This window comes from Pelecanus crispus, chromosome 1, assembly GCF_030463565.1.
Source record: "Pelecanus crispus isolate bPelCri1 chromosome 1, bPelCri1.pri, whole genome shotgun sequence".
In the NCBI taxonomy this organism is placed as follows: Eukaryota; Metazoa; Chordata; class Aves; order Pelecaniformes; family Pelecanidae; genus Pelecanus; species Pelecanus crispus.
In genome coordinates this window covers 41,113,178-41,127,793 of record NC_134643.1, presented here as the reverse complement: position 1 = coordinate 41,127,793, position 14,616 = coordinate 41,113,178, and positions in this window count along the sequence as shown.

The following is a 14,616-nucleotide window of genomic DNA, read 5'->3' as shown; positions in this document are numbered from 1 at the left end:
TTTGGCTGCATTTAACCTGATGAGAACATGGTCTCTATACAATTTATGTAATTATTTCAAGTTGCTACAACTATCCAGAGAAATACAGCCTCATCACTACAGGGCAGATTATATTTATATTTATGATGAGGGTGGTGAAGCACTGGAACAGGTTGCCCACAGAGGTGGTAGAGGCCCCATCCCTGGAAATATTCAAGGTCAGGTTGGATGGGTCTCTGAGCACCCTGATCTAGTTGAAGGTGTCCCTGCTTATTGCAGGGGTGTTGGACTAGATGACCTTGAAAGGTCCCTTCCAGCCCAAACTATTCTATGATCCTATGATATTCTAGTTGTTAAGTAAAGATTGAGGACTTGGGACTTCCAGTCTGACGCTGGCTGTGCCAGTCACCCTTTCTGTAGTTTTAGCAGATCTGGCAACAGGTATGTTTCCTCTCTTTAAAAGGGAGGTTTTGCATACAAAAGGATGGCATGCGTGCATACACATCTCTGCAGTCCCTCATCAATGTCATGAAACTCAGTTATTTCCACTTGCTGTGCAAAGGCAGTGCCTGGGATGATAAATCGTAGCTCACAATCCCGCTGTACAATGGGACACCAGTCACCAAGCAAGCGGCATTAAAAAAAAAAATGTCTTCAGCCACAGACAGCAAAAAGGCTTTAAACTGTGTCTTTATGTCCAGTGAAAGTATGAAGAATATTTAGAGGGTTTATTATTCATGGTACAAAAAAGAGAAGTCACTAAACGTAATGGCAAGAAAATTAATGTGGAAAGCAAGTTTATAATATAAAACTTATAAAATCTTAAGAACAACATATAAATGTTCTTTTTGTCCCAGAGCAGACATTTTCTGAAAAACTATTTCAAAATACCCTTATTCTGATACTGTGGTAAATCTACTTCTTTCAAGAAATTAATCCATCCACTTATATCTCTAAATACCGTCTTTTACTCAGCCTTAAAAGTGCTCTTGAATTAACTATCATTAAGCTTTTCAGCCTTGTCATTCTCTTCATGTTATCATGTAAGCACAAAACTGCCACACCATTTCAGCTGACCTCAAACAAATGAAGCAGTATTGTGGATAAAGACCCAGAAAATCACAGTTAAAGCCCTCGTTGACTTCAGCAGTGCCAGGGATTCATCCAGATGTTCTTCTCTAATACAGTGCCTTTCTGAAGGCACTTGATTATAGGTAGCAAAGTACATGCTGATGACCTCCAGCTGAGGAGCTGATCCTTGCGCAGTGGATTTCAGCCTACTAGCAATAGATTTGCCTTTCTTGGTTGCCTTTTAACCCATATGTACTTGTGGACAGAAGACTGAAAGCCTGGTCCCCACTGGAATGGCACAGACCTGTACCTGAATGGCAGGTTCAGCAGACAGCAAGAACTGGTGGTGTGCGGCTGCAAAGCTCTGTAAGGCAGTCTTTGTACACCACAGAAAGTGATCTGGAGCTATCTTTTCTACTAATTTTGTATTAATATTTCCCAGTATGACTGTGGCATCTTCAGAAGCCACGATGTGATTTAAGAGTGTAAGTCTCCTTAGGTTTCACTCCTGAAAGTCTTGAAACATCTCCAAGCATTGCACAGGGATTCTTCCCATTAGTTGCCAGAATTTTGTGCATGAAAGGAATGTTGAAGTTGAGATTATTTACATATTTAAAGGTGTCTGAGCTGATACCTGCCTTTCATAGGTTGATGCTGATGCTTTTGCAATGCCTCCTGGATCTGAGTGCTGGCCGATGCAGATAGGTTTATTTTTCTGGGAACACAGCCGTCCTGTCTGAGTCTATGAAACATGAAAACACAGGCAGTTTTGTATAAAACCAAAACAAAAAAAACCCAAAAAATTGCTAGGTTGCCTTTCAGAGAGCTTTGCACAGTTCTGTGGTATCCAGATACCATGCTCTGCAGGATCTCCTGTGGATCCCGCTGTGCCCACAGAAGCGAGTCAACAGGGCTTCGAGGGCCCAATGCTGGCTGAAGAATTTAGAGGTTTTATGCTGGGTCTACTGATGGGAAAGCTCCCCCAGTCTCCAATGGCCATAGAGGTATAGTGGCTAATGCAACAGAGGAGACTGGTTTGCAAAACACCACTGTTCGGTGATCACAAAAGGAAATCTTTAATACGGACCTTTTACTTCAATGGGAGAGAAAGAAAAATCCAGTCCTGAGCTTCCAAATACTGAACTGAAATAAAAGAAAGGGGGCTTCAGGGAAGTGAGCATTAATCAATTTCCAATACATTTCATTATTTAAAAAATTAATTCTCTTTCTGCTAAATTAAGCTGAATCAGTAGCTCAGTTTAATTCTGTTCACTGTAGTGAAATCCATCCTCATTTTCCGATCACTCCTCTGCCCTGCAGTGGGAACCATTCTATGAGGCAAATCTTTGGTCTAAAAAAATTAAGCAAACATAAATACTTTTAGGTATGGCCATTTTATTTAGAAACCAGGTACCTTCAGGAAAATAACACTGAGTTTTGCTCCATGATACACTTGAAGAATAGGCTGATATATTCATGCTAGTGTTTTGCACCTGTGGAATGACTTACACAGGCATGTTGATTTTTAGATCATTTGACTTTGGAGACATTTTCCTCTTTTTTACAGATCAATTTTTTTTTTTTTTTTTTTTTTTTAAGAGAGGAGTCATTCCACATCTTCCAGGATTTTTTGACATATATTACAGCTTTTTTTTGTTCCAGAATTGCCTTTTAGTTAATGGAAAAAGTTTAATAATACTTGTTAACCTCAGACCATTAAGCTTTGAAAGTAATAAAGTATAAGGCTGTGTTATGAATTAAATAAACATCTGAGAGATTGTTTTCAGTGAATGCCAAGATATTTATTCTAAAGAAGTAATGAGCACAATTGATTTATAGTTTTAATGCTTTCTGCTTAAAAAAAAAAAGTTATTGTTCTAGATGAGGCAAGTAGTTACTAGTTTAGAATGTAAAAGTAATCAGTAAAAAGCAAAAAAAAATATTTTCATTTATGGAGAATAACAGAAAGTGTTGCTTCTCCTAAGACTGTCTTTGGAAATGTCGTATTTCATTCAATATTCCTAGCTTTGAACATTCAGCTGCTGTTGACTGGCAACATTACTTACTCCCAGCTGGGATGTTTCACACAGTAGTCACCTCAGGATGTTGTGAGGAGCAGAACTGCATTTATGGAACCTGTACAAAACAAACAGATTTCAGCACAAATAAAAAAATAATTATGAGGAAGACTTAAGTAGGGAAATGACTGCAGTGGTAACTCTATTCTTGGCAAATCAGGTGTGTTTGTGCAGGTGATCCTCTTAACACACAAGGAAAGTAGAGGGCGGTGTTAGGGACTTTTCCCTTCCCTTCCCTTCCCTTCCCTTCCCTTCCCTTCCCTTCCCTTCCCTTCCCTTCCCTTCCCTTCCCTTCCCTTCCCTTCCCTTCCCTTCCCTTCCCTTCCCAACTAGGGAATTCCCACATAAAGAAAAAAAAAGAAGTCTTTTTTTGGTGGTTCTGTGAGCTGTAGTTGTGAGAAGGCATCAAGACTGTTGCTTCTGTAGATGTTTCTCACTGCATAAATTAGGTCCAGTGTCTATACTAGGACAGTACCTGAGCATTTTGGCATCTTCAAAGCACAGATCATCCCAAAGCCACTCTGAGGGAGAAGATGCTAACGGGCAAGTGATGGCCAAGTGCCACAGAGTTTTTCTTCTGTGGCAATACCGGCTCAAATGTTTCCATCAGACTTCAGCCACCCGCTCCTGCTCCCTATCACCTCAGCTGTGCCTCCCCAGCTGCTTTTAGAGCCACATGGTAAAATTGTATCAGTTAATTGATCCAGGATAAAAGTAAACCTGCGTGAAAAGGTAGAAGGCTTTTTCCACCTCAAAGAGTTCCCTGGTAGGTCTCATTGCTCAGCCCCACAAGCCGTGGTGGCAGCATGTCACCAGGACACGTCGGGGCAGGAAAGCCTGAAGCTGACACTGTGGCTGAGGAATGCAAAGGAGGAATCACGCACCATGCTTGATATCTCCACTTCTCGGACTGCACTGAGGCTCTCCTGGCTGGAAATGAAATAGCCCTAATTTGGTTCATTGAAAGTCTAGTGAGCATCTGTGCACCGCAGCTTGCTGTGGTTTAATGAGGTATTTTACACACTCACCTCTAGTTAATGCAGATTAATTTCCTGAGGATGTGCCTATACATAAAGTCATTTTGGAAAGGCAGCCCCTGAGCGCTCCTGTACGTGCAGTGCTGCCCCTGAAGATGCCCCAAAGCCCTGCAGCATGGAGAAGCTGCCCCCAGCCTCTCCCCCAGCCCCGGGGGTGCCCTTCATTCTCCTGCCATGGGGCCCAAGGGCACAGTAGCCAGGAGAGCAATCCCAGGGAATTGCTGGGGGATGGGATTTACACCCCCTCAGCTCAGTTTGTTCTCCCTCCAGCACCCCATTGGGGGACAGAGAACCTGGCACGGCCGAAAAACAAGTTTCTGGCCTGGGTACAACCCGGCCCATTGCAATTTATAATGGAGCTTCCATTAAATTACTTCATTGTAACTTTGTCAGTACCAAATGAATTCACCATAATTAGTGCATTCACTGTGAATCCCAGTGGAAGCAATAATGATTTCCAGTTTATTCAAAAAGGTTGCTATTTTCCCTGACAAAAAATGATGACCTAAAAATATCTGATGTATTTCTCATTACTTCAGTGACTGTAATGATATGTTTGGAAGAAACACCAATTTTCCTGTCTACTGCTTTTGACACAACAACAATTAGTCATAAGCAATGAAAAAAATACTTGCATTAGTTAAGAAGTAGTGAGAAATACACAAATGTTTCTGTATTCATAGCTGCTGCGATATTATTTGGTTACATTAATCTGACTCAATTTGTAGGAGCAGAGATTTCAAAAATATACTCTGTAAAAATTCAAACCTGTTGATAGTAAAGAGGCAAAATAATTGTATTTCATCAGGATAGTCCTCCCAGAGGAGAAAGATACTTTAGTAGCATCCAGGTATCACATCATGTAATGAAAATAACAATGCAGTTGTCAGGAAACCACATCTAGCCTTAGGGTAGTAGTGCTTGTCTCCTTACAGAGAGAGAATATAATCTCATCATATAATCTCTGTGTCTTGTCACTAAGTTTGGTTGCTATATCTGTAGCTATTCAAGTAAATATATGGAAAAATACATTTGTAAATGTTCTCTTTAAGCATTTACTTCATCAGTCTTTATTGGCATGCTCGTTGGTCCCTTCTTTTATTCATCTATTTGATAAACATTAAAAGTTATTATGAAAATGGTCACTATTAATATTTCAGAAATTTAAAAAACCTTCACTACGACAACCTCACTGTATCAATTTTTGCCTTTACTTTTCCCTTCTTTACTCTTCCCAAGTCTTTTTCCCTCCAGACATTGCCCTTTCAGCTATTCTCTTCGCACATGGTACCTTATACTTGCTTCCCAGTGTTGCAGCATTTTCTGCGCATCCATCTTCATAAATAATACATGGAGGAAGAATCTACAATTTCTCTGTCAATCTTTTTCCGGAGGGTAGGTTCATTCTCCCAGCACCAACATGTGAGTCACTGATACACATCACCCTTGTCATACAGACTGGTTCTCTCAGAGTGAGCTACATCTTTCTCTCAGCTTTTCCTTGCACAATGTGCTCAGTATACAATTATGAATTTACTGCCTGTTAAACATAAATCTAACATGGTTTTGAAGTCTAGACTCCCAAGGTCGCCATCTATACTCTTATTGAAGGAGGGGCAGTAGCTGAGGTCCAGGGCTCTGTGAAGGTCCAAGACTGTTTTACTCCTCCATGCAGCCTTGGAGCCTTCCCATGTAATGATGGGACATGGGTTAGGCTACACATGCTATCTCCCACTCCAATAAGAGAAATCCTGAGCCTGGCTGCTCCCAAGCAGCTGCTCCAAGCATAAGCTACAGCTACACGGGTAGAGGACACGTGGTCATGGGCCCAGCACATGCAGCTCTGATGAGAAGTAAGGTTTGGCTCCCATAAAAGTCAAAAGGAAATTTGCCTCTTGTTCAATGCAAAACCAGGTTCTACCACAGCATGAGGCTATTTCTCCATTTGTTTCTTTTTCTTTCCAAGTTAGATAATTTCCCTCCCCCACTTCTTCATTTCTTACTATTTCTGGTAGACTGAGAAATCTCGTTCTGGTAATTTTTGTATCTTGAACACTGAAGAAAGTGTTTTTGTTTCATTACTGCTCACCTTGCAGGATTTGGGTTTCCACTGTGCATTTTGCCTTCCAGTTTCCAATTACACACAAAGATACGCTATTAAAATGTAGAATAACTTGCATTACTTGCACTTTTCTAAGCCCTACTGTTTATAGGAGTGATTTAAACAGCACCTACTGCATCAGCTAGACAACTCGGTCTTATTATTTTCTACAGATAATGGGGATTGTCTGGTTTTAATGAGACTTAATTCATTCACCACATTTTCCTCATTGAGTTCCCTCAGCAGCAGACCCCAAACTACAAACGAATGAGGATGGAAACATTTTTTAAAGGAATCGGCATTAGCACGGCCCAAGCTCTCCAAGACAGAGGCTACACAAATCCTGCCGTGGCAAGACAAGTCCTCTTTGAGGCTACTTCTTTCCAAAAGCCTCTCTGAGAGTTTCTTGCCTCTGATACGTGGGGGGAGAAATGAATCCCACCAGAGCCGATGTCCAGCAGTGCTGCAGCTTCCCCCTCTGACTCTCTCCTTCTATGAAAAGATGGAGAGAATATCAGACACACCGAGGCCCTTTCTCAGAGGGTCCTGGGGTAGGGGACAAGCTTTAAATAATACCAGAGTTAGGAAAAAGTCACTAAAGTGGGGAACTGCCTGCATATCTCCTCCCTGGAGTAGGGTTCAAAATGCTTTATGAAATAAGCATCGTACCTGGTTACTGTCAAAGAGCTGAGTTCAAAACTGTTTTATTCACAGAATTGCTAGTTTCTCGTATGGAGCAGATACATCTGATTATAGATCATGAAATGAATGTATATGAATGTTTCCAGGCCTCCTGAGTCCTCCCTCAGCTTATAAAGTCCTTTGAAGTTAAACCTCTAATTATCTTAAGAAAACCCTTGTGAACAAGGGGCCTTACCGTGAGAGAGGAAACTTCAGCCATCATCTATTCTGTACTGGTATTCCCCTGTAAAATCTTTATCTGCACACTTTCTAAGGGCATCTTCCCTCTGGGTGACTTCAGAAAGTCTTCAAGTGAAGGTTCATCAATACCAGCAGCCAGGAGACTATGCTTTTTTCTCTGTGGGTTCCTTATTTTTACTGTGGTCCCTATTGAAAAGTTGCACCGTCGTGATATTCTGTAATAATATCACCAATCATGAAATATTTGCTTTAAGAAATGTAATGAGAAAATCTTACATTCATTAAGTTCATCGACCGTTCAGACTGTAAGGGAAGATAGCCTGCATTCAAACAGTAAAGGGGCACACCAAATCTGGACTGTACACCAAGAGAGACAGAAGTGTTCGGGCAAGAGCTCTCTGTTGGCACCACTAACTTCAGGCCTGATGCAAACAGTGCAAATAGTTTATCAGGTGCTAAGTAAGTTCCAGGTGCTCAGAGGTACCTCTGATCAAAGAGAGAAGAACAATTTCTGTATCTCAGTAAGCGAGTGATCTCAAGTCCATAAGCTGCCACTGCTGCAGATACTAATGGTAATTTTCACTAATTTGGAAAATCAGGTCAGCTGTGTAAGTCCTTCACGATCAGTGCATCCAAATTTGGAAATCATAGACATGAGTAACAAGACAAGCAGACTCTGTGGGGGTCACCAGCTGTGCTCAGGAAGCCCACTAGGCTTCAAAAGGCAGTAATAGAATGAGCTGTCCTCTGAAGGAGGACGAAGATGGCTTGGTGGACGAGGTAGAGCCATCCCATTCCCTCATTTGTCAGAGCATATTAGGCTAATTCTGAAATTTTACACTGGCTGCACCCTCTCCTGACACTGCAGGCAGCACAGTGGACCCCAGGGACACAGATGGTGAGCAACAGAAGGTGAGGGGGAACACGGTTCGGCTGCCTGTGCCGCTCCCCCATGCTGCTGCAGAGCCGTGCTGGCCACGTCTTAGCTGTAAATGAGGGAACTTGGTGGTTGCTGTAAATTGCGTTGCCAGCCCCGGGGACTGTTCCAGCAGTGCTGAGCCACTGCCACCTCGGAGTGAATGCCAAAATGCCAGCCTCCAGCCCGTGGGACACAGGCAGATGCAGTAGCTGTGTGTCCCCTGGGGGCTTCCTGCTGCTGAAGGAATCCTCAGAGAGCCAGATGAACCATGGTAAGGGCGGATTTGCATGTCAGTCACTCATACCACTACTTCAAAGCTAATGATCTGGTTCTTAGCATCTTTGAAAATATCAGTTGCTACCGAAAATTATAACCAGAAGTTGTGTGCATCCCAAGCAGCTAATGCCCATAAAAAGATCACATAGCATAAAAGGGATTGCCAAGGAAAAGGATGCACCCGTTTGAAGCTCTCGGCAACAGCTAAACTCCAGACTGATTGGCTTAAAATCAGCCCCAAAGGCAGTTGAGAGCAGTTCCATACATCCCATGTCACATGTCAAAATTTCATTGTCTGAAATGGAAATGGTTCATAAATTGCAAGGTAGCGCAAGAGCACACCAAGCAGAGGACCATTAATTGCGTACTAGAAGAAATAACCTTTTTAAAAGGCAAGTTTACAGGGGCTACCATAATCAGAAGAGAAAAAAAAACCCTCTTTGTATTGTCTGTCCTTGGAAATATTTGCCTTCATCTGTCCTGACCTCAGAAAACTCTGAGTTTCCTTCGCAGTGTAATCTTTGTCTTTAGCAGCTGGAAGGCCAGTGGTCGGTTTGATAATGCAGAAGGTACAGACTCCTTCGCTTTGCTGAATAAAGCACCAGCAGCTGTGTCTGCATCTGACCAAGGGCCTTGGCATAAGCAGGCATATACTATATAAAGCATGTTTCACTTGCTAGGGCAACAGCATTTTGCTGTTCTTCAAGCTTTTCATTATTGGGCCTCAAGATAACCATATCTCTTGGGCTTGCTGTATTATATCATGTGCAGGTCAGATGTCTCTCTAGGAAAATATGGGTCAGTTCTGAACAATGAAAATCAATAGATCATCCACCATCTGTGTATGCCTACATGCGTCTGTATATCATGTATAATATTATAATACCTGTTTTTTATGGACAGACGTGTTGACTCTGTGAGTGCCCGTGCATCTACATGGGAGGAGGACAACTGATCTAACTGTGAGTAACTTACATGTCAAAAGCAAGGCATGTGCGTGCTTGTAAACTTGAAATACAGGAGAATAATCTACACACACACTCTCAGGCAGGAGTAAAAGCCTGCGGACATTTCAGCATTGACAGCATGCCAGACTCTCCGGAGAGCTGGTTGGTGGAGAGTTTGGTTTTTTAAAACTTGTAAAACAAGAATTCTCAGAAGGCAGCCAGTCTGCAGGCAATTAGGAGGAACCCGCAGTACATCTACATGGGGTGCTTCGCTTGTGCCAAGGCAGCACGTAGCCGGGTGGGCATGGGTGTTGTCACACATGCCAGTGCAAGTGGGAGAGTAAGATCACACCGAATCGCTGCCTGAGTTTCTGCTGTGTTGCCCCACTGGAGGGTTTTCAGTATCATTTTTAAGTGTAGACCAGCCAAGGGGCTCCACACCTCCATGCTGTGCCTGGGAGGAGTATGTTGTTATACATGGAAAAAAGAAACCTCTGTCTTCTAGCAGCCTTTAAAATTTTCCCCCCAGTCATTAAGACCCAGTAAAACTGTTAGCACCTCCTCAGATATCCTATTTTCTCATCCCATCTTTCAGGTGCACTGTGTGTGCTTCCCTGTTTAGTACACACAGGATACATTTTAAGAGCCTCATGAATTATTTTGGGTAAAGCAAGAGGAAGCAAACTCCCGGCTTCTGAGGGAGGTTAATGCAGCAGCAGCTCCACAAATGGGTATCCTGGACCTCAGCCTGATCCTCTGTCCTTCCCAATCTCCTTTCCACTTAGGTATGATTTCCAGGCAGGCAGCCGGAGCGCGGGAGGTGGGGGGTTCACTGGACCAGCTGCCCCGAGGCAGGGAGATGACTGAGGTGGCTGTGGAGGATCCGGCGCTGAGTGCTTGCCCTGTGGCTGGAGGGGATGCTGGGGTTCTCCCACCCTACTTGGCACAGAGTTTGGGTACAACTGGAAACAGAAAATGGAGAGACCAGGGAATATTTAGAAACATGAACAAAGGATGCTAGAAAAAGTGCAGCATGCACAAAGAGAACATCCACGGGCAGCTTTCACAGCAGGCAAAGGAAGGTCCTGTAGATATGAGCTCATCAGCTTTATCAGATTACACGCCTGTATTCCTCGGTGTTTGTTTCACTTTTGCAAATTCTGAGGTTTGTTTTGAGCTTTATTGCTCCAAAGGGATAAAAATGAGAAAGCCAGCTTTTTACAAAACTCATTCCAGCATTGTTCCAATATGAGAACTTTTTCCTTCCTTTCCTTGGCACTGCAAAGACCTGCATAAATTTAATTACATCTATTTACTTTGCATTAGCATATCCCTTCTCCCTTGTCAAATCACCGTGCATTGGTTCCTCAGTTTAGGATTTCTTGTATTTCAGAAATTAGCACAGAAAGGATCATACTTGCAGGGGGGAAAGGGCATTAGAGCTACCTTACAAAAAATTAGTTTCTCACACAAACACATTTTTGCAGGTATTTTTCTCTTTTAGAAAACTTTCTGGTTTTTCTGACTTGAAAATGAAATGTTTTCCATTAACAAGTATAGATTTGCATGGTTTTCTTAAAAAAGAAAAAAAAAAAAGTGGTGTAGCTTTTTATTCCTTTTCCCCAAACCTGTTGAAACAATTGGCATAGTAAGCTACCTAGGCACTCAGCTTGCATCAGTCCCAATGGGAATAAGATATCTAAGAGTTAGACATCTAAATAGCCTATCTAATTGCCTCCTGACAAAGAGATTTTATGGAATAAGCCATTCAGCCCGCATGATTGTGTTCCTTACCTTCAGAGAATACCATTACAGCTGTCAAAGGGCTCCTAGGCCTGGTAGAAGTTAAAGGTTAATTGAGGATAGAAGGATTGCTAAATATCTTGAATTTCGTGGATAGATCTGATGTAAATCTCTGCTTTCCACAAGCTTTTATGCACAGAATTAATCAGCTTAAAGATGGAACAGCAGATGCAATATTGGTACTTTCCACACGGCCAGCGTAGCTGTGATGATGGGTACTTTCTCCTCTTTCCTCACTGATAGAATAATACCGGCACACTAAAACTGCTACAACTAGCGGCACATATTCTGGCCAGGTATAGATGTCCCTTCTCTAAAGAGGTTGCCTTGCCTCAGCAGCTAACTCAGGATCCCATTACTTAATCCAGTAGTCATCTTCAGAGGCCATCTGGGAGATGGAAGTGGGAGCAGGCACCATCTCCCTGTACAGCACAGAAATCCTCGTTGAAGGCAGGCACCATGGGATAGTGAGAGCAAGGTCTGGGAAGACCCCAAAGTTCCACTGCAACATAAAACATCTGCATCATCATCTCCAGGGGAGAGGGAGCTTAGGGATGGAGGGATCATGGTCTGGGGCTGCCGGGGGCTGCTGGGGAACCACATACGTGGGCTGAGATCCCCTGCCTGCTGGGGATGTTTTGTTTTCTGCCAGGTTGTCCCAGTCCTTAGAGCAAGGCTGGGCTCATGCCTTAGACGTGGGACAGTGTGCTACAGCAGGACAGCCAAAGTCACTGCAAAAGCTGCGCTGAGTGGAGGTATTGGGCAAGAAGCACATCTGGGAGTTGGACAAGTGGAACAGAGAGCACACCGGACCAGAGGACAAGTCAAGAGCATGGTCAGGCATTAGAGGTACAGAAGACAAGGAGCTCACACGGGACCAGGTGCTGGAGCAAAGCAAGGTCAGAAGGAGGAACCAGGGTAAAACAGGAAGAAACATGGCTTCAGGCTTAGCCAGAAAGAGCTGCAGTGATTCCCTCCTCCAGAGTCTGGGTGGGAACAAACCCGGGGCCGCAGGTGGACATGAGATTTATTGGGCCCTCAGATCCACCGGGATAAAGCGGGGGCAGAGGCAGGCTGGCAGTCGCTGGAGGTAGGGACTGACTGGAGCCAACACTGCCAGGGAAAAATAAAAGGATAACACCATCCCACTGGAGGCATATTTAAAAATATAATATGGCTCTGAAAACCACAGCTAAATAATGTGTTGTTTTAGCTAATTATATATATTAAGAACCTTATTCCCAGAGACAAGTAGAGCCTAGTTTAAATTAGCGCATTGCCTGATAATTAAGAAATTTGTTACAATAACAACACAACTACCCAAAACCAACATTGTAAAAATAACTTTATGAAAAATCTTTTACTGTTTGTTAAAGTCATTAATTAGAGGAATTATGTCACAAATATTCTGTTAAGCCAGTGGTGGTGTAAACCGAGATGCAGCAACTGCTGGTGAGCAGATACCACAGACACTTTACATTGTATGAAAGGAGGGAATATTACATGCAGACTATAAAAACACATCAACATATTAATCATTGTTCACCTCATGTATTTTCAGTAATCTTAAACTGATGTGTACATGATATAGCTAGAACTGCTATTGACTCCAACAGTTTCAAATGAGAGGCGTCATGCAGCTAAATCCTGTGTGGACATGGAGTGGAGGAATGCACTCTCAGCAAACCTGTTCCTGTTACCACAACCTTTCATTTCATTCCTTTTGGCCTCCCATCCTGGAATATATTAACACCTTTTTTTTCAATCTATGAAGCCATGGGCATGACAGGCCCCAAAGGCCATTCCAGGGCTGCTTTTCATTCCTCTTTGGCTTATTTCTGGACCCCTTTTGGGGAGGGTGAGGGTCCCAGTGGTGCTGTCTGAGAATACATTACCTGTTCATTCTGTGTGACGCACATTTGTTTAAATCCTGCCCCACTGCCTACCCAGATGACCTCTTCCAGTAGTGACCACCACAAACTTATTGTGGGAGTAAGTCTTTTTATTGCTTACAATTTTATTGCCCTTTCATGTAAGCACTGTTCTGTTCCTTTATTATAAAATACAGTCAAGAGAACAGATTGATCTGTGTTATAACCCTCATAATCAATCAAGTTCTCACTACATCGTCATTCTCCTGAAGAAAACTACTCCCTGGTTTTGTATTCTCCTCATTAAATGTAAGTCTCAACAAATCTCTAGCTTTGTTATTCCTTCCTGGATGTTTTCTGAGTTATATTCTTTCCTGAGATGAGAAACAGTATTGAAGAAAACATTCCAGATACATTGTGTATATATATACACACATACATTCTGTTTGTACTACTCAGTTCAGTAGTTTCTATCTCTATTTAATGAGGTTTTATCAGTATTTAATCAGCATTAATGCATCATGTTCACCACTGCTGTACATTTCACTGATACCCAGAAATTCTTAGTGTTTTCCATAGACCCAGCCTAGAAAACAGCAACATATGAATATATGACACTTTTTCTAACATCCACACTTGTTATATCTAATCAAATAAAAGTCTCTGACTTCAATTACATACATAATGCCCAATATAAAAATCTATTTAAATTATTTAAACAAATTTCTTATAATTTCCCTTAACTTTTACTAATCAAAACTACTTAGAATCAAAGTTCCTCAGTTCATCTAACTGGCATGGCAGGAGGGTGCGAGTGTAAGATCTGCTCAGCATGGGACCCTAAGTTGTTAACCTCTGTGATGATGAAGGGCTACATACAGTATGCACCATACTTCTAATTCTCTAATGCTGATGTACATCAGTGTTTTAAATGGGAGAGTATGTGTGAGAAGGGAAACACAGGACATTTAGGGAAAAGGAGCTGTCAGAGCTTCCTATATGGGTGAATAAGAGAGAGTAGTTGAGAAGCAGGAAAGGAGTAGGAAGAAAAGTGGGCAGTGGATTTTTCAGATGAGGGAGTCACTTACCCTAACACCATACTGCCCTCAGGAGATGTGTTCACACAAGCAGTGGTCAGGACAGTCAGTCCGCTGGGCCAGCGCCACTCAGAGCAGCGAGCCATGACACTGCCGCTTCCCACATGAGCAATTGCCACAACCACAGACAGACTGGTGGGTGGCCGGTTATGTTAACAGGGCAAAAAAAGCCACGAGAGACGCTTAGCACTTGGATGTGAACCACCAGCTTGGTTGCCTCCGTGCATTCCTTGCGGTGACTTTGGATACGTGCACTCAGTCACACGCGCTTTCGATCTGCACCCTATGCCTTTGGGGAGACACACACACAAACTGACTATAGCCACCTCAAATGTGGCCATGAGTCCCACCCTTCAGGGCTTCTCACTGACCCCCATGGGAGGCACAGACAGGCCATGCCCTGCAGGATGTTTGCTTCTGCAGCAACCTCAGAAGAGGCCAACAGAGGCAGCAAATATTCCTGGTAAGCAGCAAGGCAAGGATTACAGAGGTCAGATGGCCTGAGGTCCTTAGGTCCTCCCAGGAGCTTCTCAGGGTGCCAGTTTAGGTCTCAGA